Genomic DNA, 23894 nt, shown 5'->3' with positions numbered 1-23894 from the left:
CCTCTGAGTTCTGAACCCCAGAGCTGGCCTCACTTCTGGTCAACATAATTGTAGCCAGGCAGCAATAAAATACGCTTGAAGTGAAGAGCCTTTAAATGTTACAAGATCAATTATATCGGTTGGTCTTTTCTAGGAGCCAGTACTGGTATAATCAGACTTGTGAACTACCATTATTAGTTGCTGAGAAATGCTTCCCTTTCTGTTCAAAATTAATGCTCCCTCTCACAAACTGCAGAACTTTAATGAAAATAAAGCTTATTGCTGCCTTTTACCTCTTCTGTATTGCAGCTGCAGAAATGTCTACTTAAATGTATCTTGAGATGAAGACAAAAAGACAGTGTCAGGTGGGAAATACATGCCAATGGGATAGAATTCAAATTTTGCTTGATAGATTTGTGTCTTTGTTGAAGATTTATTTTTTTCCCAAATAGGGAAAGCCACCAATTTATAACAACAACAACAAAAAATCTGATTTATATGTATAGGAAAGATAAATAGGAGATTCAGTCCATCCATTGCATGAAAGACAAGTTACATAAATAAGGAAAGTTCAATGTAGGTAAATTTCCATAATCAAGTAATGTTTTAATTAAATGAATGCTGAGTATCAGTCTCATATTCACCAAAGGAATAGGGATTTCTGTATTTCCAAAAACAAATGGTGATGATGAAGGGAGTACTTATGTACTTTAGATGTTTGGGTTTGTTTGTTGGGGTTTGAAGATTGCGAGGTCGACTGAGGCTCCGGCATGAGCTAGGTTGCTGGCTAGTGGGGGGTATACTGTTCAGCCTTTGCCAACGCCTGCTTCGACTGTGGAAGATGCTAGGAGGAGAAGGAAGGATGGAGGGAGTAGTCAGAAGCTTATGTTGTTTATTTGTGGGAATGCTATGTCTGGGGCTCCAATTACTAGGGGAACTAGTCAGTTTCTGAACCCTCCGATTATAATTGGTACGAATATGAAGAAAATTATTACAAAAGCATGGGCTATGACAGCTATGTTGTAGACTTGGTTGTCTCCATTTCTCTGTTTTCATATATCAAAAGCATAGAAAAGATACTGAAATTTAAGTTCTGTTGGTATTTTATACGCAACAAGGAAAGTGTAAAAAATCAGAGCATTCCTTACTTTTCATTTTGTTGGTTCAACTTGCTTTTATTTTTCAGAAGGATAGTTCTTTGCAGGACTGATATTTCCAAAGGAAATAGGGTGGTTTGATTTGACAGCCTTGATGTCACATTTCAGGGCAAAAAACCTAATGAAATGTTGTTTCAAGAAAATTAAAAAGTGAGAGACAAATGAACCATGTACAATACATAATTGTTCTAGGAAAGTCAAGGAGGTCTCTAAAAACTTAGTTTTACTAGTTAAACCAAATATTGGCAGTTTTCTTTGTAAAAGACCAAGTGTCTGAAATTAAGAGCTTCACAGGACTACTCTAAATTTCAGTATCCGTGGCAATGAGCAGCAATATACATGTGTATAAAACAGTAAATGGTTTGCTCTGTGTAGTCTTTTAAATTAGTGCTTCAGAATTCCTACAGTTATTGTAAAATATTGACTTTCTGGTAGCAATAAATTCACTTTTGGGGTTGCTTGCCACTGTCTGAATACCAATGTGATGTAAATGAAGAAGTGACACACGGTGACTGGCAACCTTATGGCTGCCAGCCTTTTAGTTGGTACCAGCACACAGAATCCCAGTCATTTGTATGCAGTGCTAAATCACTCTATCTACTGCCTAACTGTGCAGCAGATGCATTTGACCATAATGTCTGACAGCATTCAGTAAGCAATTTCACGTTGAACTGTTTACCCAAATGCTTGACTTCTTGGCTCTGCTCACTAACAAATTCCATAGAAATGAACCATGGGGCAGCCCTGGACTCTCTTGTCTCTTTGGTTCTAGTTTTAATCTCTTTCACACTAGCAGTGGACCATTAATCCTGAAAGAAAATTTATTTGGTGTCTTAAGAGACGTTGGTTTAGTGCTCTATGCCATTACTTCAGCTATGGACAGGCAAACAAAGATATGTTCTGCTCTTTTCAAATCTGCTGTCATTCACCCTGATAAAAGACTGCAGCTTACAAAAGAATATCTTTGTTTTATATAAGTTCTGGAAATAAATAATGGTTTATGAATGAAGATTTCTTTTCTAAATGAAGATTTCTGTTTACACATCGCCAGGAGGCTTTTAGGACGTCCATGGAAGGGAGTACAGTAAAGAGAAGTTAATGAAACTGTATTAATCTAAAAGTAGGGACTGAGATGCTGCACTGAATGGATAAGAAAAACTTTGTGTAACCCAAGGAATAATGCACCTGATTGCTCTTTCATTGTTCATGTTATTTTACTATCATATTCCAGGACTTGAACATCCACAGTAGAGGTCATTACATAACTTCTTACAAATAAAAACAATTCATAACTTCTTTCTCTCTTAGCATGTTGGAGAACAAAGACTGTAAGTCTGAACAAAAGTATGAAGTTAATATTTGAAAGGTTGGACAAAATGGAACAAGCTGGAAAAGATGCAGATCTAAAAGCTTCAATGGGGTTTTTACCACTATAGAAGAAAATGTGCTATTAATAATGTAATTATATTTTTGCAGTCTTATGCTTCATCTCTTTTTCTGCTTCAGTATCTTGGCTCTCCCATATTCTCAGTTCTCTCAGGTCTCCTAGGTTGTCTTAGGGAAAGATACTGGGAGTTTCTGCAGGGGAGACGAATGTGTAGAGCAAAGCCCTCACAACTACATGGGTACAGAGAAGAATGAAAACAGGCATCAGAATTTTGCAGCATATCTCATTCCTCTTCCTAGCATGACTCTAGGCAGAAAGATCATATTGCAAACATAAAATGGCCTTTTTAAGCACAGGCACTAGCCTCTGAAGTGCTTACAAAAGGGCTATATGCCAGGAAACTGGAATGGAACAAATACTACAAGAATGCTGAACAACAAAGACAATGTTAGATTCCAAATAAAAGACTTTAACAACCTGCCAAAGTAATAACTATGCTTTCTATCTTGTGCCTTTGGCCACGCTCATCTCTGAGGATTAATCCTGTGTGAGATATAAAGGAGAGCTAAAGCTAAAAAACTCCTTTTTCTGTTTCAAGAGGGTGTTAGAGGTCTTGCCAGAATGGGGAAAAATGTACAGCCTTTTCATCTAGGATAACTAAGGAGATTTAGGCAATGGATTTCAAGTGCGGAAAAGGGACTCTTCTAGACTATGGTAGTAAAATTTTGAAATTATTAATTTGCAAATGTAATTACCTCCTTAGCTCTTCTGATGAATTAACAATATTCTTGTACATTTGTTGGAAATGCAATTATTTGTATACACTGCAACATTTCCAAGCTTTAGTTCATTTAATAGTGTTGAAAATAGTTAATATATCTTACTTTAAGAATATTATTTTTATTTTCAAATCTTATGTTAAAGTCATGATGTCTTAGAGGACCTCTTTTTCACATTTACACACCAGTAGCTGTGAAATCTGCATCACATGAGTGAGTCCTGGAGCAGCACAAGCCTCTGGGTGAATTCTGTTTTCTGTAGTTGTCCACCTCAATATATTTTAATGTGAATGCCTGAATATGCAAATAATTACATTTAAGTAAGCTACCAGCTTTAATTCTATGAAGGAAAAAGGAAAAAGATAGTCAGGCAAACCACTCACCCCACTAATGACTGTACATGAATTGATCAAAACTTTTTCTGCACATGGATTTTTTGAAAAAACATCGTCTTTCAGGCTTTTGAAAAATTATTAGTAAAGAAGAGAATACTATTCATAAACACTGAATTTTCTAGCGTGGGACAAGTTGAGGTTTTGAGGTTGTTTCAATTGAGAACAGGCATCTTTACATTCCATATAAACAGCCATTATTACTGATTATTTTAAATGGCAGATAACTTTACTAGTTTGATATAATAGAATGCCAGTTCAATTGTGAAGTTTTGTGATGTGAAGCAGCATTTTTAGGAGATTATTTCACTCTTGACAGTAATAATCCTAAATTAATACATCTCAGCAAGATTCAAAAAATGTGGTTCAAATTTAATGGCTCTTATACAAGTTCTGTAGAACAATAAGAATTAGAAAATCATATCATGATTGCAAATTAGTAAAACATATACTTAGGACCTGTTAAAAGAATGAGTTAAAATGTGAAAATGCTATGAAAAGATTACTTTGTGTGTTCAAGGACACTGAATACTTATTTTACAGAGGTGGAAGACTGGATGCATATTTGTTATTTTTTTCCTGAAATATATTCTAACTTAATCTGTATTGTAATACTAATGTTAAATGATTTTTTGACAGACACAGAACAGTTTCCTAGTCAAAGTTCCATTTCCTGCTGTCCCACTGCTGACCCTACAATCCTCTCTGAAACATGCTGAAAGAAATCTCTTCACATGTGTGAAAGTGGGAGGTGGCTGTAGGGTGATTTGGTACACAGTTTTCTCTCCTGTTAGCTATTTATATCTTCCTTTCTCAGCAGACAGAAGGTGAAAAACACCTAGCTTTTTAAGCTGGAAGAGGGTATGCTGCAGATTGACACAGCTCCAGATAAATGCAGAGGGTTGTGAGAGAAAATCAGCTTCTTTAGGCTAGCCGGGCAATCTTACTACACATTTAAAGAATTGACAATACAAAGTATTAATTTTGACACACACACACACACAAAAATCAGCTACTTTACCCATCTGCTGGGGATATCTGAGAAGTGTGTTTTGTGTGGGCTCTCATCTAGGCTTCCTTTTAAGTAATAACTGTTCTCCCATATAAATGTAATCTTAGTGCAATATTCCTCTAATTAGCTTATACTAGAATGTTTTTTCTTTGAAGAGACTCATAATGTGTACTTAAATCTATCTGCATCTAAGTTTGTCCTTATTAGCTTTTTCTTGAGAGGTTTTATTACTAGATTTTGACCACTTTTTCCTGTTGCAAAGGCAGAAATTCCCTAACTCACATCTCAACAGCAGTTAGGAAAGATTAGATATTTATCCATGAAGGTACTCATGGAATAGCCAAGGTATAAGGATATTAGTGTGCACGTGTGTGGAGGAAGCCAGCACCAACCAACTTGATTTTTAATTCTGTAGACAATGTTAATTGCAATCAATACCACCTCTCAGAGGCATGAGGATCCTATAAGATTGCTCAAGCTCTTTTCCTGTAAAAGCATTTTTTTTGAAGACTTTTAAAGTCCTTTCAGAAAGTTGCATAGAAAATGGTTTCCATTTTATGAGTTCAGCTTTCTTAGTAAAATATGATTGCTTCTGACTATAATATTAAATTTCTCTAAGGAAGTATCAAGATGCACAGTGATTAAACACATCTAAAAAATGGACAAAATGAATGACCTGTACATTTATATGAAATATGTATTAAGTTTCCCTTTAAATGGAGGTAATTTTTGAGATATGCTGCATTGACTTTCTTGTATATCACATTACACTGTATTGTATGTCTCATTACACTGTGTTATCACTTCATGGTATTGTAGTTTGTATGGTGACAGGGAGAGTGTAATGTAATGTGATGATGTACTATAGCTGTGAAATACTATTAAATTATGACACTCTAGGGATTCAGTAAAATACACCATTTCACTAATCTCAGTTTCAGAATCTGTAGGAGAGTGCTGAGGGAAATACTTGCCTTGAAAGGATTTTCTGAGTTTACTTACCTCATTTGTGACCCATATGGCTTATTGCTGAAACTGCCATTTCCATAGGATTCTGCTATTGAGTTGATACCTAGACTTTCCTTGTCTACTGCAGTAAGGCTTCAGTAATCCCTTAAATGCATGCTGCTAAAGGAGTGGGAACTCTTGCCGAGATGGTCATTTAATTTAGAAGATTATGAATGCCTCCACTTGGTTCTTGACCTCATCTATGGCACAAGCTGAGAATTTAAGAGACAAATTGACTTGGGAAGGCTGTGAACACTGGCAGTTTAAAAGCAACAACAACAAAGCTCCCAAATTTCATGCACTTTCCTATGTCTCTGTTTTTGTCAAAAACTGTCAAAGCAAGTCTGTGTTCAATTTTTTCTTTGTTAAGACCACAGGAGCAGTACTCTACCAACAGGAAATACAGATCAATCCATTGTCTTGTATTACAAAGTATATTTAACCTTGAGATAGAGTGACTCAAAGACAGAATTTTTAATCTGATTATAGAGGAAATTATTACCTTTAATCTTCATTTATGACAAAAAATAAATTTTATATCTCAGGTATGTTAAGATGTTATGTATCTATGACAGATACACAGTTTAGCCAGGGGCACATGACTAGGAATTTTTAATTTTAAATGGTATAACATTGATTCTCAGGTTTCTTGTCATCGTGTCACTTATTTTTTCATTTTTCCCATCATGGGACAGAATAGTATTAGAGGTATTGGAATAGATGCCTTGGGGTTACTATTTTTTTTTTCTTTCATGTAAAAATGACTAGCCATATGTGGCCTCTATGTATGTTTCCTTTGTTTAGGCAGAAAGAACCTCTTAAAGCATTTTTGAGAATCTTGAGGTCTTTATCATATTTGATAATTGTTATCTGCCGTGCTGTTGTCCAAGTGCTGTGTGAAAAAATTAGCAATTACACTTTACCTCTCTTCTCCTCCAAGAGCCAATTTGTGGAGAAAACAAAGACTGGTACCTTCCCTGTCTTCTGTGAAGTAGATGCCTTCTGTCTTGTTGGAATGGCTCTCCATGACCTTGAACATACCTGAGTAATCAGAATGTTTATATGTGATGTGTCTCAAAAATCTGTTCCTGGCTTTTCCAAAAGTTATCACACTATTTCAGGGGAATCACACAGTGATATGCCCCAATGCGCAGGCTGGGTGGCAAGGTATGTGGAAAAATATGGGCAGGAATGGACAATCCAATCAGATAGTGTAAGATTTGCATATGAATTAAATTATATGGCCCAAGGCATGGAGACTTTGTTGGTTTTGTCTGGGATAGAGAGAATTTTCTTCACAGTAGCTGGTATGGGGCTGTGTTTTGGCTTTTCGGGACTAATGATTTTGATAACACAAGGAAGTTTTAGCTGTTGCTGAGCAGCACTCATACAGAGTCAAAGTCTTTTCTGCCTCTACCCCACCCTGCTAGGGTGTAGGCTGAGGATGCACAAGGAAATGGGAGGGGGCAGAACTGGGACAGCTGATCCCAACTGACCAAAGGATGTCCCAGATTGTATGATGTTCTCAGAAACAAAAGCTGGACTATGTAGAAAGAAGAGGAAGGTCATTCCGAGTGATGCTGTTTGTCTTCCCAGGTTGCACATGATGGACCCCAGCTTTCCTGGGGATGGCTGAACACCTGCCAGCCCATGAGAAGTGGATTAATCCCTTGTTTTGCTTTTTTTGTTACTGCACTGTCTGCTTTACCTATTAGGCTGTCTTTATCTCAATGCACTGTGTTTTCCCCCTTTGACTCTTCTGATCCTCTCATCATTCCATTGAAGAAGAATGAACAGGGACTGAGCTGCTGGCTGGGGTGAAAACATTATAATAAGGCAGACTAGAATGAAGGAAAAAGGCCTTTACATCACTCTTCCCTGTATCTGAATAGTTTCAATGTGGAAAAGCATTTATATAACAAATGTACTATACTGATTTTGATTGTGATTTACACTTCCTTTCATGGGGTAATTAAAGTAAGCAAGAAGACAGCAAAAAACAAACATTCATGGTTTCATTGGAAAGTCTTAATAATCATTTGCATGTAAATTAACTTCTGAAAGCTAATGAGAATGATCAATTCTTTGTAGTTCTGTATTATAACCATGCCTTTGATTATCTCTTTCATTACCTCCTCATACTACATTATGTCTTGATCTATATGTACTAGCCACTTTTTAGATCTTGAATTTGCAACAGCATTTTTTATCAAAAATTCAGTACAGTAGTAACAACTCACGAATAACATCTGATGTGACCATAGAACAAGTTCACTGGAATTCAGAAATAATTTTCAGTTCTGATATAATTTATCAATTGTTACTGTATTTGGAAATGTTTCACTTATCTGCTTGACTTCACATACATGTGAAGTTCTTTTTAATAAAAATTCTGAGAACCATGTGCAGCTGTTCATCTACAGCTTCTCTTCAGTGAAACTGCACTACTTGTAATTTTTGTCAGCTTTGATGCTTTTTGTAGTTAAGGAATACATTCGGGGCAGGTACCTTGGTTTGCCAGATGCAGTGCCAGCTGCAGATTGAGCTCTGGGTGGAGAAAGCCCTGGGCAAGAGGCTGTGAACAGCCAACCCTTTGCCTAACAAAGGGCACGGGGACTTGTGGCCCAGCCAGGTGAATGCACACGGCCGGGGCTGATGACCCCAGACTTCTGCTTGCTTAGGCTGCGTGAGTATAAAAGCCCACGGGTTCCTTTGCTTGGGGTCCCTCCTCAGAGGCACCCAGCTTGAGCTGCTGTTTTGTTATTGTTATTGCAGCAAGATTAAATTATTTGAAGCATCTGGACATCTAAGATTCTGCTGTGGGGGAACCTGGGATTGATCTGGTGAGGAAACCCGGTGTGACTGTGTGAGGGTGGGGTGCGTAGTGAAGGAGCCTCAGTCTGAGCTCAGGTGGTTAAGTGTGACTGCCAGAGGGGTGCCTGGATGGTTGGACAGGGAAGTTTTCTTAATAGCACATTCTTTAAATATACAACACTAATTTATATTTTAATTTCCAGTTGAATTTTGGTTTTAGCCCTTTCAGAGCTTTTCTGAAAGTCATGATGTTGTGCAAATATCAAGGTTTGTTTTAAATGCATGCAGAATTCCAGTTTTTCACACATAAATAATTGAATATGTTTTACTTTTCTATGTGTTCTATCCATTTTTGATGTTGCATTTATGAATTGGAGATACTTGGGACTTGCAATATACCCTGAGTTATTTCTCTCGCTACATTTACCATTACCTTTAAACAAAACTCAATCCAGCTACCTTACTGGTTAAAAGTTGGACAAACACTAATTATTTGGTAATAGAAACCTAGCACAAGCACTGCAGTTGAGATGCCATCTTTTCTGCAGTTTTTTTGGCTTTCCTGTCTTTGTCCCACTCAGTTGTTCCTGAAAAGGGGCAAACAATAGAAAGTCAGAATGAGTGACTTAAATCTGTTTTGGACACAATGCACCTGTTCATGGTTAATTAATTTACTTACCTCCTAAGGAACTGTAGTTATCCACTTCCAAGGAGATCCTCAGCTGATTTAAACAAAATGGCCAGGGTTCATTAGAAACCAATGAGAAGCTGGAGGTTGCCCACTGAGTACCAAATGCCAGAGAAAAGTTTTCTTAATCACACTAAAACGTTGCAGTTTGTTTCTGCATTGCTGGAAAGACTATTAATTATGACTGCATTTTTATGAACATATCACTTTTTATTAATGATGGATGATCTTCAAAAGGTTAAGCTATGAATAACCACGTTAGAGCTTGCTCAGGGTTGATTAGAACAGTGAAATAGATGTGCTTGTGTTCTGCCTGGCTCTTTGTGCAGAGCAGGCTGCCGTGACCAGGCGGCACAAGCAGGGCCTTGCAGCAGCCCTGTGATCGGGTCCAGCTCCCAGCCTGCCACGCTGGGCTGGCAAGGATGTGGCCCCTGAGGGCTTTCCTGGCGGGCAAACCCTGGCAACCTCCAGCCTGGCACCACTGCTCCGACAATGGTGAGGGAGGTGTCCCACGGCACACTGAATAGCTTCCTAAAATATATCTTATACAGCTAAACAGTTTCTAGGGGAAATGGCAGTACACTGGCTCAGTTACATTTTCAGGGATCTCAGCTGAGCCTCTGGTATCTCTTGAAAGAAGCAGTAATAGATGGAAAAGCCATTCTTGCTACAACAATATCTGTTCGCTAATGTCCCTTCAATAGATTTCAGTAGGCTACCATGATTTCCTGACACAAAGGTTTAATCCTGTGTAAATTTTCTTCCTTCCTCCATTTTTTTTTTTTAATTCAAGCAATCTATTAACATGCCTTTATTTTACATGGGCGAAAATGGAGTTGGTGATTATTACATTTCCAGAAAAATGTATACACATTGCCAGAAAAGTGGCATTTTGCGTTTACTTATAGTAAAATACTTTATGAATATATTGCACCTGCTGTTGTACTCCAGTAAAGCCCAGTGTTGGCTGATAAACTGAAAGAACAATTCTTAGATTTAATACAAAACAAAGTATCAATTATTCAGTTTTATATAAAAAAAAGATTTAATTTTGAAGCTAAAATTATTTGATGCTGGAGCTGCTACTTGACAAATGATTACTTCTTTCTCTATTTAGTGTGATCATTGGTAGTCTTGAAATCTACAGATTATTTCTTCCTACTTTATAATACATTCCCATTACACTTGAAAGGACCAGTGATTCTCACTTCTCCACTTTGCAGCTTCTGCTGGGTGAACAGGCAAGAAGGCAGAGGAGGTAAAGTATTTTGATTGGGCATTTTTACTGTTACCATAGAGACTCATTGAAAAACTCAACTAAATGTACTCCTTAAAATGTCAAACACAGGAAGCAGGAGGGAAATTTCAGTGAAAAAATATCTGAAGAGCATAAAGCTGTTATATTAGCTAAACTCACTGCACCACTCCTTCATTCATTGTAGGTTAAGTAAATCCTGCTTCTGAACCTAAGGGAATTATTTCCTTTCAAATATGGGCTTTCAATTACCTTTGAGGTATGAACTCTAATCTCTTTGGTAGAAGATGAAAATTAACTGTATCTACCAATGCCAGTCTTACATGAAGCTTAATTAATTTGGATTTGATTCTTCCTCTCACTTCAACAAAAAAAAAAGTAAACATTTGAGTAATAATCTTACAATGTGCAGAACTCTAGGTGCACCTCTGATTTTATTATGGAGAGTTCAGGATGAGCCAAATTCATTTTAGCATCATAATTTTTTATTACTCATTTTCCATGGGGTGTGGGCTTTCAGCAGGGGGTCAGTAAGCAGTGAAGCCAACACAGCTGTGGGAGTGGGTTCTCCTTGCCGGCCTGTGGGGAGATACTGAGAGCCTGGCACTGAGAGCCTCTGCCCACCTGCTGTGCTCACAGCCTGGCCCACACTTGCCATCACCACCTTCTCTCTCTCTCCTCTCATTTAAAGAGATTAAGGATGATTATTTAGAGAGGGGTCCTCACTATCGGCAGCAGCGCTGAACTATGGAAACCTCCCAAAACCCTATCAGATAGCACCATAACTGCTTTAATAGGAAATAATTTGCACATGATGAAAAGTAAATGTAGGATGAAAATTGTGCATTGCGTGGCTTGCAGGAGGATTAATATAAAGTTGCCTAAAAACCAATGGGGATCAATTTTAGAATTAATATCCTGTCAGCTCTGGGTAGCCCTGTCATGTAGACTAAAACACTTTGGCTAGATTGGATATATTAGAGTGCAGTATTTATTTTGTGGTCATAAGTATTGGGCTGTGGGCCAGGATTCCCAAGTCCTTTAGTCATTTCCCGGGTTTTGACAAATACATTGCAGAATTTTCTTTGACCTTCGTTCCTCTTTGCTTGTTTGTCTGTGAAACTACCACCATGGTAGTGAGTATGTAAAAATATTCCATAAAACCTAGGTCTAATGTTTTAGTAGTTAATCTTGATAACACTTGATTTCTTGGTATTTCTTATATCTGAAGGAATAGCATGCTGTAATGAATTCATAAACATTGGAAAAAACAACATATTTTTTCATTCATAAGTCTCATCATTATTTCTTTAGTTGGAGGGTAGACCTTTTTCCATGCAAAAAGCCTATGTTAAAAAATCAATATTCTGTGCAATGAAAAGCATTTGATAATATAAAATATTTTAATTAGGCAAAAGATCTAGTAATAATTATCAATAAAAACATGAAGCTTTGTTTAGGTGTGTACCAATTTTTCCTCTTCTATTCTTCAATGCCAAAATGAGGGATTAAACAAAAAAAGGCAGCAAAAGGAGTAACTTTACACAAAAATTTTCTTGTATCTCAATGTATCCCAATGTATCTCAAAATATATTTTGAATTTTACCTTTTTTTTGCAAGTCCTTGCTTTTCAAGTCTCTCTCTTGTTAAAAGGTACTTCTTAGTGGAAGTAATTTAAGAGTATTTATTAAAATACTCTTCACAGTTGTCTTGCCAGATTGTCTCAACACATCCATTATTTGCAATTCTTGATGCATGCTGAATATGATAGATGTAGAAGTTTCTATTTTGACATAGTATCATGTTAAAATAAATAAACTATAAGAAAGGCAACTTTTCAAATATTAAATGCTTGTGATTTTTTGAACATATATCACATTAGTGCCTAGACTGACAACTCTTAATCCTTCTTCAATGAGGAAAATCTGTCCCAGAAGTAAAAAAAAAGTAAAAATAAACAAAGGCTTTTATTGAATTAGCAGGAAAATAAAAGCAATAATCTAATAAGAGGAAATGCCTTGGGAAGTCTTACATTTAGACTTTAATACCCCGATTCTATCTAATGAAAAAATCTTTCCGCATACATTTAAAGGAGCTTGTAAAATGAACCACATCTATATCTCATCTGTTCTCTATTCTCAAATGAGTGTTGTGCATTCTGTCTTCATAAGAAAGGAGGTCAAGAAATGTCACTTGTGCTGTGACATTGTGCTCAGTCCCTGCCTTAAAGAAGAGATGATAACACAAGATGCTCTACAGGTGTGAGGGACAGAGCACTCATGCCTTTTTCGCCTTAAATTCTGTTGAATTACTAAGAGTAATTAATGAAAATCTTTATTTAATTCCCCAGATATTAACATATGTCTGCAAATACTATGACTTATTTTGTGGATAAATGGCAGCCTCAGAATGAATGTATTTGAGAACAAGCTCTTTTTATGAAGTAATTGCCTTAGAAAATTCTGCCATTTGCTATCTAACTTAATAAACTTGTATATTATCTGGACGATGTTTTAAAATTTAATCAGGAACATTGGTGCTTACTCTTGCAAAATAGTTGTAAATATTGCATTTATAGAAATTCAGAAAAAGAAGGAAAGATTCTATATATCACAATGTTATTAAATGCTAAACTAGGATTTATGCTAAAGGACTAGTTTTAACCCTTTCAGGCTTTCAGGAAATACTGAATGCCACGTAGAAGAAGCATGGTATATATTTATTTGATATAATTACATGGTATTAGTCCTCATTCTTTATATTCCTGCTGTGATTCTGGAAAATCATGCGTAAAAGAATATTAAAAAGAAAAAAAGTTTAGATTTTAAACACATCGTAGGCTGTGTTACTTTTCTTGCTACTGTAATGTGAATTTTGTCTTTCATGGCTACTGATCTGTTGTATGTTGCAGTAAAATGCTAATCTAAAAATCAATGGAAACATTTTTCCCATAAAACACAACACCCTCCAGAGGTTTGCTTGGCTCTGTATAGGTCAAAATCTGTGACCTCACAGTATTTGTAAAATACCAGTGGTAACTTCTCAGAGTGTCACAGCAAAATTGTTTTCAGGTCTCCAAGGAGGGTTCAGACTCTAGTGTCGGTGGCAACAAAGGTAAGGGCAACAATTATATGTCAGCTCTATTCTATCTTCAAAGAGGGCATTTTGCTAGTCTGACACATTGGCTGAAAAAGCTTCACACGTACAAATCTTTGTTTTCTTTCTAATTTACTTTTGGAGATGTGGTAGAACCTGAGATGAATCTGTAAAAAAAATATAGGATCAGAACAGCCTTGTAAGACCACCATAAATGTAGTGACAGATAAACTGAATGGAAGTTCACTTTCTTTCAATTTTTGGAGAAAAATACATATTCCAGTCTTTTCCCCTGATTTGCAGTTTCCTATAGTAATAACGTTTTTTTAGACTGAGCAAGCCAGGAACTAAGAAAAATTAAATTGCCTAAATAAAAATTGTAAAGTAGTCAAGGGCTTCAGATTACATGGAGGTTTTTTATTATTTTTTAAATTAAAACCTTTCTCATTTTTCTCCTTCAAAATATTATAAAGGATTGTGGAAAAATAAAGAAAGTTTTCTCAGGAAAACAATATTTGATTGACTGCTGGTTTTATTGTTTTATTCTATGTTTTTTTAAAAAAAAAGTCTTTATGCAATGCTGTTGGTAAAAGATTGCTTGTCATCTTTGCAGGTTTGGAATAATTAGAAAAGAGGACATAAATGAGATTAACATCTTAACAATACTAGGGAATATTCTAATATATTGAAGGAAGGAGAAAACTACTCAAGGGAGCAGAAAGGTTTTAGATAAGGGAAACACAATTAAATTCCATTATAAGCTTGCTAGGGAAGAATTAAATGAAATGCACTGTCTGTGAGGCTTCCTGGATAGTATTTGCGAAGGAAAAAAAAAATAGAATAATGGGACACACACAGACGTATCAATGAGTGATTTTTTTTGGGGAAAAAAAGATGATAGTCAGAGAGAGAGCTTTCAAGAAGAAATAAAGTGCTGAAAGACTGCAATCCTTATGAAACACTGTGAAAGAAATGGCAAGTTTCTCATTGATCTAAATACAATTTAAGTGTTCAGTGGACAACTTCTGACCAAATTCAGCTTTGATCACCTCCACATAGGAAGGAGCCATTACTCTGACAATGGTTTAAGACAAAACAAAGGTTATGCAACTGCTGAAACTGAATCAACTGAACTGAAGGGTTGTTAGAGCAGAGCACAGATCACTGATGTTCTATATTACCTCAGGGAGACAATTGCTCTTTGAAAAAGGATAAGTATGCATACGTAGAAATGACTCATGATACTTTGAACTAATTATTATTTAATCAGTGCCTGATAAAAAAAATAAAACCTCAGAAGAGGTAATTTCCTTTTGTTTTATTGCGCAAACAAGGGTCATATAAAGCCAGCTGTGTAAATGTGTATTCTTCTTTCAGGCATGTTATTCTAGGCAGAACTAGTAGCAGTCTCTATTTTTAGAGCTGCCTGATACTCCCTGCTGTGCAAAGCTGTCTTTATCATATGAGCTTTGCCAAACTTTCCTGTTTTACTTGAAAATTATTACAGTAAACATCTTCATGAATGTTTCCAAAAATTTTCATCAATAAAAGTGTAGTAATGACCAAGAAACCAGAGAAGAAAGCAAATTTCTCCATCTTAAATACTGCTTGAGACCCAGAGAAGTGATACAATACATTGAAATACCCTATGCATTTCACTTTTTGAAACTTTGCATTTTGAAGATGTTATTTCTTGTGTTAAATATGACCCTTAAGGGTGCCATCTTTAAGGGTGACTTAAAATTTAACATAGTTGCATTCTTTAAACAGTTTGTACTCATACTCACCACTGGTATGTTCTCATCAGAACTCATCATCACTGTGGGTGCTGAATTCCCTCGGCGTACTCAATAGTGTTGTACTCAAGGCTGCTCTTACTCTCAATGGAAGAAAATTGGATATTTCAGGCAAAGTCTATCCCAGTTGAGTCATTTGAAAAGCAGAGTGTAACATGTGAAAAGAACGCTGCTACTGTACAAGCAGAATACCACATATATGCGTGCTGATTTTTTTTTCATACCATTTTAATTTCTTCTGACCCAGAGCAGTATGTGCATGTAATCCCAGCACATCTTTAGACTTCTCAGCAATGCTGAAAACATAATGACTTACCTTAGACAGGGTGTACCCACAGTTATGGATTCTGGCCCCTGCACAGAGTTTTTAAAAGTCTGGTTTTCTTGTTTTCTGTGGATATATACTAAAGAAAGAGGCATACAATGATGCATTCTCTGTCACTGGCAATTTTTTTTAAAAAGAAACACTGTTCTACTGTGTAATTAAAATAAACCAGGAATGGGCACTGACCATTCATGCCAGTCATGCCCCTGAGCCCCCACTCAGTGAAGAACTAGAAAATTTACTTGCTCCAGCAGAGACATGCCCTGGGACATTGTCATGCTGCTCAACTTGTGATATATAGTAAAACCAGAGAAAGTCCAAAATCATGCAGAAAAGGATGTGACTTAGTAGCCATTTGTTCAAATTCTAGAAGCCCATCATAAAGGTGGGATTATTCACTAGAAATGGAACGTCCAATGTTTGTTTTCTTTTTTTTCTCCTACTTATTACAATGCTTTCTAACTTTTGTTAACATGCTCAATGTAAAATCTATGTTCATAATAAACTCTCCAAAAAGATACCTGGAGTTTGTTTTATCAAATAAATTGATACTGGCCGCACAAATTTCAAACACATATAGAGTGAAGGAGAACACTTAAGACAATTGAATATTTTGGGGTCTTATGTGAATGGACATAGAATATTTAAAAGATCTTAATTAAAATTAATATTAAAATTAACTTAAAATTTAGTTTCTTATTCAAAGTCAATTATTTCACACTAAAAAGCAAGAATAATTTTATTAAAATAGATATTAACATAAAACTTACAAGGCAAGTTTGACCTGCTAGAAATGTGCCGAGTTGCCAATTCCCAGTTAAGAGCACAAGTATCCTTGTTGATACAGACAGAAAGTGAAATGTTCAAGACCATATAAAAAGTGCTATAAGAACTTGAAAGTATAACCAAAGTGTAACTCAAACGAGTTGGGATGGATGAGAAGGTTCTGATCTGGGTAATAAAATAAAACTATTCTATTATGACTTTAAAGCCCCTAAAAGCAATAAGGTATGTTGAAGTTGATCTCAGAGCACAAGTCTGTGAGGTGTTATCTCTGCAAAAGAAAAAGCACTTATCGAAAATTCCTTTAAAGGTTAGAGCTTTTTGCAGCTGTAACTCACAAAAAGCTGAGGTATTAAAGTGCCACTGCAATACCAGAAAAAGTCCTTCCATCAACTTAATTCAGTATAAATTCTTACCAAAAAAACCAAGTAGTTTTATTGAACAATACAAAAAGAGGATGCTTACAAGTGGTATAATTGCACCTTGGTTTCTCTTTGTAATTATCAGGAGCAAAAGACCATTAATGGTAAGGATTATCTGTTTGCTGTAAATTTCAATAATCCAATAATCTAAAAATCTGAGTAAGACTCTTGTACTTAGTAATCTAAACTGAAGAATAATTATGTTCAGATACTAAAAGGTAGAAATAAATGTGCTTCTTAATACTTAACAGTACCAAGAAATCATTATCCAATATTTGTAAAATGTAAGCTGTTACTACTCTGTATGTCCTCTGTGTGTAACACTTGGTTGTAGAGGGACAGAACAGTTTTTTTGAACCTCTGGTGGATTGGGTTGCTTTGTCCACATGGTGTATGTGAGATGAATATGGCGGCCATCAAAATGACCTTCCTATGAGAAAGTAAAGGGAAGAGAGCCTGGACACAATGGAATTGAGATTTCATCACTATGAAGGCTTGGAAAAAACCTGATCTCTCATATGACTCCGAGACAAATTAAAGAGCTATGCCCCAAAGAGATAAGCATGTGGCAGTTTTTATACTGGAAATATGCCCAGCTAAGCCTACCAGCTCCGAGTCATTAGTGAAATGGTAAGAGTCCCTGATGAACCTTGACTCCACACTGAATCAGTTCTACTAACAAAATACACAGGTCTGGGGCATGGGTGTAGAGAAAGGTGTTACATGAAGCAGTAAATTGTAGGCATTTAGGACTGAAATGAAACCTGACAGCTTTTTGGTCCCCTGTGGAGACAACACCATAGAGCACCTCTGAAGTAGATTGCTTCTATTAGGTAGTCCCTTGTTCCTTTCTCTGGCAGATATATACAAGACATTTAGTACCACGTTCATGGTCGTGACTGTTGGCAAAATAAGGTCTTGATACTTTAAAACGGACACAGATCAAAAATCTTCTCCTTGATGAAGCAAATCTCACACCAGATGTGGAAAAATGCAGATGTAACTCCAAAATCACAACCAAGTCAGATTTTCCATCCAGAAATTCATACTTGGAAGGCTCTAAAACCAAAGGGAAAGAATATTTACATTTTAAGTGAAAGATATGAAAAATATGACCACATCTAAAGTGTGGAATTGCTACATGGTGCCTGGATGTATGCTGACAGCATATCAGGATGAGGCCTGAATGCACATTGTGTCATACAGCATCCTTCCCTCTCCTCCTGGATGAATATGTAGGTATGTGACTAGAAAAGGATTTACTGAGAACTCAGGCTGCTTATGAGAGCAGATTTATAGGAACCCAACATAAAGCCTATACAGCCAACATATTACCACTGCTCATGCTCAACTGGTTAATATTTCAGAGGTACTTCCATTAGGAACAATGCATAATAACATATTATAGTAAAAGTGGAAATAGCTGTTCTAAAGTGGATTACTGTTTCTACCTGATTAACATAAATTCCTACAACCCAACCAGGATCAAAGTTTAATCTTTTCAAAGCTAGTCTTGTATACACATATCTGCTGCACTTGACATTTTAACAACATCTGTTTTCACTTATCTGATGTCTCTATTTCATTCTGCTAATGCTGAGAATATGTTCTTGTGTGCACATGGAATTTTATCTTTCTGACTTCCCGAGTTAGTGTGGACATCTGGTGTTCATGAGTATTTACTCTGCCTACTGATTTTGAGGAAGGAAGGTGTTACTATTCAGAAAAGGAAGTTAAGGTATATTAAAGTTTTAACCCCTTTCTTACAGGAGGCAGGTAGTTTTCCAGAGTAATATTTTTGTAGAGTCAACCTTGAATATTGATTCTAAGCAAGGACTGCTTGTAGTGAGTTAGACAGGAAAGAATGCGTCCTTGGTATTCCAGTAGGAAAACAAAAAGAGTGCTCAGAAAGGCAGGCAGGATTTGAGACTTACCTGCTTCATTAACTTTTTTCAGTGAGGCCAGATTCATCTTTGATTCTCTGAGATAAAGGCAGGTAATAAATTCTTAGCGATAGTTTCTCTAGCCTAGATGTAAAATTAGTTAAAGCATTTATTTTATGTTCTGATTTTAAATGTTAACAGTCTCTGTTAGTAAAGTAAAGCAATTTGTATCAGTGTTGTTGATGCAATGCATGATAGAAACAGAAACAGGGTCATAAGGGAAGTTTTTCTTGGCACAAAGAAATCAGGAAATATTTATTATTTGAGTGGAAAGGGCTTGTGTTTCTCCTATATTTATTGCAAACAATTCTACTACTAGAGTACTGTTATTTAAAGGATTGTGTCAGGATAAAGCTGTCTCCATACAAGAGGAAACCAAGAATCTTGGCAGCCCTTAGCATTAATTTATCCTCTCTCCAAACAGCATTAACTGGTACAACCATTTTCCCACAAACTTCAAAATACTACCTTATAAGAAATGGCAGTGAAGATCTACAACACACACATATATATACAGATACACAAAAAACTCACTTGTGTAAATGGAACTAATCTCATTTAAATGGCATAGGAAATGCACTGAGTCAGCAAGCACCATTTAATCACAGTATTTTAATGGAAGAGAAGAATGTTAGTTTTAGAACTGGGGAAAAGAAATTCTCTTCTTATTCGAATAACCAGCTGATGGGCCATATTCTGGTAACTGGAAGAACCCAAAGGCTCATCTCTCTAACCAAGAGCAAGTTTGACAATACAATATGAATCCATACAGCCAAATTCTCTCTTCCTCCCAAAGAGAACTGCCTCATCTTTGTTACCTATTGGGTTACTTCAAGCCCTTTGTAGTCTTCTGATCAGATCATTAATGTGGCTGCAGTAACTGTCTTACATTGTAGCTTTTGTTAACAAGGGTGTGAGCCAAAAATTGTGTCAGGCAATGGGATAACTGTGAAGTGGAGTGGATTATTGTAGACCAGTGCTACGTGCTATGTGTGAAGCCATTTGCTGATCATACTTGCTAGCACAGATGTAGCCACAGGGATTATGATTCTGCATTTGTATGTGGTTAGTAAACAAACAGTACCTAGACCATTTGACAACTATCATTTGCTCCATTGGAGTGATAGCCCTACTCTGACTGGACAGGTTGGTCTAGCTGTCGTCTAGAAGTGTTTTCTATCAAACACAGTTCTGTGATTCTTCTGAAAATAGTAGCAATCTTCTCTCCCTCTCAGGGTTGACAGGTTATATTCACTTAGAAATACTGGCATTTAACAATGAAGAACTTTGCTGATCTACAGTTTCATTCATGGCATGAAAATATGCCATGACATACATTATTCAAAATCTGCTCTGCAAGATACAGACGTATGTAAAGATGAAGGGCTGTCAAACCTGCAGCACTTACAGTAGTGTCCTCTAGTTTTTAGAACTTTCGTTCCCAAGAGTGAATTTTATGATAGGTTGTGAAGAACACATTTCATAACATTACACTTTCATGATGATTCCTGTCTTGATTCAATGCAAAGTGGTTTTATTAGTACTCCAATGTGTAACAGGGAAAAAATTAGAAGCAAGGTTAAGTAATAGTTATGTGACTACAGTGTGGTAAGTACAAATAATTTATATTATTTGCTTTTGAATATTTACTTTTTTTTTTTTTTTGCCATTTAGACAACCCGGTGATTGCAGCAAGAGCAAGAGATATCTTTATTTATTCATTTTATACTAAATATAATATACTATACTAAATATAATATACTAAATAAATAGGTAACAATCTTAACTTCAAGACATAACATTTCTTGAATGGGCTTAATTTTATATAATATAAATATTCAAAAGTTAGCTGCCTAAATCTAGGATAATTTCCTTAGAGTCCCTTTGCTGTAAACAACAACATCTTCAGAGCTGCATATTTCACCCTAAAATGGGTATCTCTTTCATTATCTCATGAAAGAGAAGAATTGTGGCACAAGTCCAATGTAATAAATTCTTTAATAATTTAAGGACTTAAGGTTTGCATAGGCAGAACAGTTAAAACAGAATTTTCAAGTGGTTAAAAGGACATGGTCAAATACTTTAATACCTTGCTGTCTATGTTTAAGTCCTTTATTTCATGCTTTGTTTATATTATATTAGACAAGGAATGCAGCAACTGCTTTATGGAATCCAACCAAAGCTAAACACATTTTGGCATCCTGTCTTTGGAAGCAACACCAATGCTTAGGAAATGTAGGAAGCACTGGGTGATCCATCTTTTAGCTAACTCTTGATTTCTGGTAATTAGCCATTTAAAACCTGCCTGTAAAAATTACACCTGAAGTATAGGCCTGGCCTAAATGCCATTACACTGGCCTAAATGCCTGAGACCATGTTTTAAATCCATTTTCTGAATGCATTTGCACATTTGACCTCCAAAATGACTGTAACAAAGAACTCAACACTGAATTCAACACAGTGCTGTGTGAGAAAAACAGTGTTTACTGTATAGCTGATGAACTTTTGATGAAAATCCGTAATTATAATGTTAAAATAAAGATACTATGATTCATAACCACATTTACCATTTCTTTTTCAAAATTATACAGATCTTGATGCTATTTTTCCCCTGTCATGCCTTTTCAGACTCAGTTGCACTTTATGTGGGCGAGATAACACGTCTAATTGTTCTTTGTTATAACATTTTTTTCCTAGTTCTGCCATAGTCTTTTTTTTTTCAGATGGCAGTTATTTATTCAAGTCATCTATGGGTTATCTACTTTCCCAGAGACCTGTACATATTGACTGGAGGCTTCTTTCTGTATACCCAAATTAGAGATTTTCAATATAACTAAGTTTTGTAGATGCTTTTGTTTTCCTTTTGTGTTCATTATTCTATGCTTACTAATTTTACATTTCATATGCTATTCCAGCCTTGAGTCATTGACTGTGGAGAAATCCTCTTGAGCTCCTTACAGACACTTTTGATTTTGACTATGTAGAGGAATTTTTAATTATTTGAAAACATCACTGCCTTGTTATTTATCATGTTTTCAAACTTTTAGGCATATATTGATCAGCCAATAGTACACAGTACCCAAATTTAAGAAATTCATGTGAGAGCTTGTTGAAAGCTTTTTGAAAATAGAAATATAATTAGATATTCTTTTCCACATACTCAGTGATACTTTGAAAAGCAGAAAAATTTGTAAGATGTGTTTTTTCCTTGCAAAGCCCATATTAACTCCTTATCAATATTCTTTACATATCCTGTGTTTACTAGTTCCTTTCTTTGTATAGGCTTTATCAGTTAGATTGATACATGTCAGTCAAATGCTTAGTTTTCACAGTTTTAAATATTTTTTCATATTTTTCTCCTTCCATTCCTCTGCCTATTGATTAAAGAAATAGGTTACACATAGTAGCGAAATCCTCATAACTTCATATCAGAGTTCTCTAAAAGTTTGTTAAAAATTATTTTGTTTTATTCAGTTCCCTGTTCTTGCTTACTTATACTTTTTTTTTTTAAAGTCACTTAGGAAAGATTCATTTGGAAGTACTTCCTCAAATTCATGCTGGAAAATTAGGATCTGATATGAGAATCTTCTGAATTACCTTTGGATTGAGCAAAATTTTAGAAATTCACTGCTTTATTCTGCAGTTTTCTCATGCAAATTTAATGTATGGGTGTTGCTCACATTCTTTCATTGTCTGCTGATACTTTTCACTCTCTGAGAAGCCCGCTGCTTTTGATATGTTTGAAAGATTTTATTTTGAGCCTTTACAACTTAAATATACAGATTCTTCACATGCTTCTTGACCTGACATTATAGGTTTACATCTGAACTTCCAGGTTTATGCTCTATTGTGACAGTGCTCACAGGGGTTCTTGGATGAAGGAAGAGATGACATGTTGACTCCATGTTTCAGAAGGCTTGATTTATTATTTTATGATATATATTACATTATAACTATACTAAAAGGAATAGAAGTAAAGGTTTCATCTCAGAAGGCTAGCTAAGCTAAGAATAGAATAGAAAAGAATGATAACAAAGGCAGCTGGCTCAGACAGAGAGAGAGAGCCAGGTCTGCCGTGACTGTTCACTAAATCCAAACATCCACACGAGACCAATCACGGATCCACCTGTTGCATTCCACAGCAGCACATAACCATTGTTTACATTTTGTTCCTGGAGCCTCTCAGCTTCTCAGGAAGAAAAAATCCTAAGAAAAGATTTTCATAAAAAGATGTCTGCGACACTCTATTGCATCTTTGATGGACGCAACTTGTATTTCCCCCATAAATAAAGTCCATTTTAAGACTCATATATTCTACCATTTCACTTTTGTAATAACTATCTTTTTCACAGATACGTAAGCTTTGTCAATCATTTTCTTCCTACGAGATGCAGAACTAAAATGTACTTTGATGATTGCGTCCATCAAATCACAACTTGAAGGTTAATCTAAAAAAGTGGTCAGTGCTCTCTAGAATACTACCTCTCATCCTCCCCAGCTGCCTGGTTGCAACTTCCAAAGGGTTTCACAGTTTCTTTTCTACACATTATTTTCTTTCGGGACAAATCTGAATGTATTGAGAAAGAGGAAGGGAAAGGAAGGTGAAAAGATGTGGGAAGTTTTCTGAGATCTTACTGTACAGATGAAGCTTAAAACATACTGTGGAGGGCACAGTACCCAAGCCTAAGCAGCCTCCCTATATAGTCTGAAGTCTCACTGAGTTTGCCCAGCCCTCCTCTTTCTCCCTGAATTTCCTGTGGCAGCATGAAAAAAAATAATTTTTCTCTATAGGTTCCAGAAATGAGATAATGTATGTAGCTGGGTAAGTCACAACTGTTTTTCATAATATTAGAGGTAGAAAAAAGTGATTATCACATTGGGTCAATTCACATTACAGCATTTTTTCAGACAGTTTTAGACATCTTAAATGGGCTTGTTATCTAAGTTCTCTTTATACCTGAAAGACAAAAAAACAGAGCATGTATTATCTCTCATTCGTGTACTGCAGATGATTGAAATGGGTCAGTTTAATTGTCATAGAATTTCATTGAGTATATT

Source organism: Molothrus ater, chromosome 2 (genome assembly GCF_012460135.2).
Source record: "Molothrus ater isolate BHLD 08-10-18 breed brown headed cowbird chromosome 2, BPBGC_Mater_1.1, whole genome shotgun sequence".
Taxonomy (NCBI): domain Eukaryota; kingdom Metazoa; phylum Chordata; class Aves; order Passeriformes; family Icteridae; genus Molothrus; species Molothrus ater.
This window is presented reverse-complemented; position numbering follows the sequence as displayed.